Consider the following 6,000-nt stretch of genomic DNA (forward strand, 5'->3'; position numbering starts at 1 on the left):
TCTCTGGAGCTCAGCCACAGTGATCTTTGGGTTCTTCTTTACCTCTCTCACCAAGGCTCTTCTCCCCTGATAGCTCAGTTTGGCCGGACGGCCAGCTCTAGGAAGGGTTCTGGTCGTCCCAAACGTCTTCCATTTAAGGATTATGGAGGCCACTGTGCTCTTAGCAACCTTAAGTGCAGCAGAAATGTTTTTGTAACCTTGGCCAGATCTGTGCTTTGCCACAATTCTGTCTCTGAGCTCTTCAGGCAGTTCCTTTGACCTCATGATTCTCATTTGCTCTGACATGCACTGTGAGCTGTAAGGTCTTATATAGACAGGTGTGTGGCTTTCCTAATCAAGTCCAATCAGTATAATCAAACACAGCTGGACTCAAATGAAGGTGTAGAACCATCTCAAGGATGATCAGAAGAAACGGACAGCACCATTTGGACAGAGTTAAATATATGAGTGTCACAGCAAAGGGTCTGAATACTTAGGACCATGTGATATTTCAGTTTTTCTTTTTTAATAAATCTGCAAAAATGTCAACAATTATGTGTTTTTCTGTCAATATGGGGTGCTGTGTGTATACTAATGAGGAAAAAAAATGAAAAATGATTTTAGCAAATGGCTGCAATATAACAAAGAGTGAAAAATTTAAGGGGGTCTGAATACTTTCCATACCTACTGTGTATATGTGTGTGTGTGTATGTGTATATATATATATATATATATATATATGCAAATTCATTCTCTGCCAGCAGGAGGTGCTTTTGGAGAGAGAGAGAAATAGGTTTCCCCGGTAACAGCTGTACACAAAGCAGCACTGTGCTCACAAACGATGCTTTTAAGGGTGTCCCAGACTAAGGATTTGCATAGTCGAATCAGAATTGTCGAATCTTGCAGATAGTCGACTGATAGTCGAATCATATGTTTGGGGTGGGGCAATAAATTACATTCTACAGTCATAAATACTGACGTTAACACACAGTGAAAATGTGTAACGGACGCCTCGCAGACGCGAACGTGGGTAAATAATGTTTTATGTTTTGATTAATACATAATAATATCATGTTCTTTATTACTGATCCGAGCTGATGAAACCGGAGATTTGCACTAAATAAAATCAAATAATCCACACATAAAATGAAATCAACAGATGCAAGAAGTATTCGATGAAGCCCGTGTGCATATTTACTCTAACAAACTGTATAAAGGTTTTCACTGAGGAAATTAACAAATGCTGATCATTTTTCAGACTTTGAAGCAAAAACCATCCCTCTTCGTCTTCGCGCGATTTCATAAAGTTTTGTTATAATGAGAGGATTCGCAAGCTTGCGCTGGACAAAAATAAACCATTTCATTTTCTCACGAGCGCAAACACAAATATTGATTGAATCTGTTTCGCCAATATGATAGTGAATAGATAATAGGCCTATCTTGAGTTTTTCAGCGACTATGTTCACAGCATTCAAAAATCAAACTAGAACTGGCAGAAATGTTTTGAAATTTTGTACCCTACTGAACAAATGCAGTCTTTCACTCTTCACGTCTGTGTCAATTTGAGTCTTGTTAAAGATTTAAATCCCTGCCGCTCCTCTGTCAGTCACGGATCATGAAAAGTGAATCTTATAGGGGTGGTTGGATTTATTTACACACATTAAAAAAATTTATTAAAAGCTTCTTTCTTTTCACATTCTTATTTACAGCATCATAATAATAGGCTGTCTATTAACTTATTGGGAGAAAACTGGTTGTTCTGTGTGAAATCAGACATTGAGCACCCCCATATAGCCAAAATGGCATGATCATAACACCTCTGTGAATATTTGACTGTGAGATTGGTAGAGCTGCCCCCTAATAGTCGACTAATTGTTAGTCGACCAGAAGAGGCTTGGTCGACCAACATTTTTTTTAGTCACTTAATCGCATTAAAAATAAAAAAAATCCACAAGCAAAGTCAGTGACTAACAGATCGTTAATGGCTAGTCTATGGCAATACATTTCATCGGGCAGGACATCCAAACGCTCGCCTATCATTCATCGACCTCAAATGTGGCTTATCATCTGAAATATGTAAGTATTAGCAACTTCAAATGGCCGCTCAATCTAATGTTAACCTAGAAAAATGTTTCAACTTTCAAATGAACCAATTCAAATGGAAAACAAATTCTCAGATTATGTAATCTGCATACAGGCATTATGTAACATGCATACAGGCGCATCCACTACTACAGAGATGTAGTGAGTCAGTGTCGCCGACTTAGTTTATCAAATTATTATTAATGTTAATGCAGTTTCCTTACTTTTTTTCCCTGACACATTCATAATCATTACTTGCGCTGTGGCAAGCTTTAGGCATGCACTTAAACGCTTATTAGGTTATGTAGGCAATTAAATGCTCATTATAATGATTTAAATGGTTTATTAATAAATGTGCGATTAGTTGACTAATGCTTCAAATGAACGACTACTAGTCGACCAGAAAAATCCTTAGTCGAGGGCCTATAGCAACCAACTAATGTAATATTGCAGGTTTTAGAGACCTCAATATTTAAAGCTAAAAGATAAAATTGATTTTTCACTGATTTAGATAAAAGCTAATTCATAATATATTTATTTTTCAATAAAAACTGCAACTCCACCTCCTCTATTAGATCGGTCAGCCCTATAAACATTATAACCGACAATGTTTATGTCCTTATTTGAAATATAATTTTTCAACCATGTCTCTGATAAAACCATAATATCTGCATCAGTTGTATCTGCCCAGATATGTAACACATCCAACTTTGTGAGTAAACTGCGAACATTTAAATGAACAATCCCGAGACCAGTCCTTGATTTAAAATCAGCAGGTGTGTTAAAACTTGTGACAACATCAGGACCTGATTCGGTTGAACATTTCCAGAAATCAAAAGTAACAGTACAATGAGTGCCCTCTGCAGTTTAGATATCTTGGATAATTTTACCTCCTTTGTTAAGCTCCTCCGAGAAACAAGAGAACTACCTGGAGTAACGACAATTTTCTTGCACAACCATGATTCTGCCAAACCTTAATCAAGTGCACAGAATCTAAGCTACTAAATAAGAAAGAATATAGTGGAGTAACATTCGTTATATTTTCAAGTGTGGCATTTTTTGGACAATTATCAACGGAGCGTGTAGAACTTACACGGAATTGTTCTGTTCCGTGAAAACCTCCACTACAGCTCGTCATAAAGAAAAAAAAGAAATAACACAAAAAGGAATAATGCCATTTTGACACAATATACAGTCTGTTGGTGAAAAATGTCCATTATAATCCCAGAAAACTCTCCCGCAGCCATTTCAAATGGCGATGATATAATTGTATCTCATGAAAATTCCTGGGTTGAGGACTATTGAAATGATACTTTATCCGGTAAGGTGCAGTATTCCAAGGCCAAACGACCTCACGTGGTGAATCCGAAACTTGTGTAAAGTTGGTTTTATATTCGCACATTCACAACATTCACACATTTCCACGTTCAATAACTTTCTAATTATATGTGCAATAAAGTTATTTTTTTGCAAATTCTAATCAGTGACATCATTGTCAACCTACTACATTTTTTTCACAATCGATCAAAATGGGCAAGTATTGTTTTAATGTCATATTTACTTGCGAATGCCCGCTGAATGTCCAATGTAGTGTGGTTAAAGTAATTGAATGCAGAAACCCAAATGTGGCACTATAAAACCAACTTTACCCAAGTTACTAATTAATTAAAAAACACCCTGAACAGTATCATCATATCTTGTTTAACGTAGAGAAAATGGCAAAACCACTTTCCTTTATCTGGTAAGGTGCGGTACTCATCAAGGCCATGACGATCTCACATCATGAATCTGAATTAGGGGATATGCTCCAGAAGATCCAAAGCTATACTCTTCAAGGCCAAAAGACATCACATCACCATAAATCCAGCTGAGCAAAGATCCGCTTCAGAAAATCCAAAATCTGACAAGGTGCCTTGTTCAATTTCTAAAACCCTTAGAATTCTTCTTTTATATCTAAAAATAGAGTCGTAAAATTTATACCATCTTGGAATATACCATGTGGTTTATCTGGTCAATGTGGCCTAGGCCCCGTTTAGCTCTAAAAAGTATTTCTACTTTTCTCTGTAGCTCCTTTCTCTATTGGTGGCCATTCAGAAGTATCCTCAAAATATCAAATGGAAATGGTCTGAAATAGTTTATTTTAATTTATTTCCAAAAACATAAATTATATGAGTATATACTCCATAGCTATGTCTGCTTACCCAGCCACAGTGACTGAAGCACCCCTGTAGGTGTTTGGCATTGCTACTCCTAAATAGAGCTTTGTTGAAAGCAGCTATACTTTCTTGGCACTCTACAGTGCACGTCTCTCTATAGCTTGGGAGAGAGCTGACCAAATGTTTGCACATCATTAGGAAATCAGGAAAAGAGGTTTTTAATTACAGTGTTGAAAGTAGTGTGTAAATAGTGTTTTTTCGAGTGCTCTCATAGCTCAGCTGAATATATGTTCTTAGCAAGTTGCACACTTTAATCATTGTTTTCACAGCTGAGGGACAACCCCCCCCCCCATTTTATCCCCATTTTATATTAATCAGAATAACGAATTCTCCATTCTCAAAGCTAGAAAGGATGGCCCTCAACAGGTGTTCTGTTTCAGTCTTATGAATCTGAAGAGAAGAGATGAGTTTTTGGGGATAAGAGTAAGAATTGCTGACACCTTCTTACAAATGTTGAAAAGCCTATAAACTCTCAAAGATGTCATGATAATGTGCAATAATATAAACAGATGCTTTGCAGGCTCAAAGAGAGAAACAGAGCTTATATTGTTGTTCTCGAAGAAAGAATGGCTTGCATCACTTGAGGATTGGATCGCTGACTCATAATTGGCAGCTGAAGCTGCAGTAATGAGAATACAATGAAAGTATCTGAAATCTGGTAATTTATTCATATCTTGAACGAATTGTGGCCTCCATGTTTTTGTGTTGCCTGATTTTTCCACATGTAAGCTAACTGAATACATTGTCACTTGTCTTATTATGAAACAATGCTGTTGATTCCACTTGTCATCAACCTATCCAAATGTGATGTAGTGAAAATAAGCAGCAATTTAGTCCCACATGCCCAGACTACCACTTATTCTGAACAAAAATAGTTTAGGGGCTAAATCAAATATTGGCATACCAGTTTCCTCCCAGAACAGCTGTACAGACAACCTTCAACGATTTGATGTCTCTAACCTTGCAAACTTGATCAAGCTCAGGGATTTGTTCCTCATCTAAAAAGCTTTGTAGCAGTCTGGTACATAGATTTTCAGATTAAAGGGTGCATTGATAAAACCCTGACACCCGGAAATTTGGGCCAAACCAGCCAATCAGATTAGAGCATGCTGCTTTGAAGGAAAAAAAAAAACAAAAACACTTGCTTGAGGAAAATTATACTGCAGGATTAAACTGGGTTTAATTGATATCTTGCACAGTGACACACAGCTCATAGTTCACCATGCCACCCACCCTCCTCTCTTGCAAGGTTCAAGCCAGCAGTCTTCTGGTTACCAGCCTAGCACCCCAAAATACAGTGAGCAAATACGACTTGATCAGTCAAATCACTTCTTGGGCCATCAGGGATTAGAACACCATTTTGGCAAGTTCAAAAGCATCAAAATCTCTCACATTTTTGTAACAGGGTTCCAAGCATCATATACAATGAATAGATAAAATAGTTAATATAATATTTACAGTGATCAACATTTTCTGAGGGTTAAGTTTCATTGACCATTTGTCAAATTCAGGAAAGGAAAGAGTTTCAGGTCATATTTTGTACCGTATTTGTGGAAGCACATTAAAGTTGTCAGGTGCCATTTCTTTTAATCTCCCTTTCTTTATTAATGCTTTCTTTGGAATCATTATTATGGAGGTATTACATTGCAGGACATCTAGTGTATAAGTAAATTAAATGTCTTGCGAGTCACTTCAGACGCACATAAAACATGTAATGCAAATC

This window comes from Onychostoma macrolepis, chromosome 15 (assembly GCF_012432095.1).
Source record: "Onychostoma macrolepis isolate SWU-2019 chromosome 15, ASM1243209v1, whole genome shotgun sequence".
Lineage (NCBI taxonomy): Eukaryota > Metazoa > Chordata > Actinopteri > Cypriniformes > Cyprinidae > Onychostoma > Onychostoma macrolepis.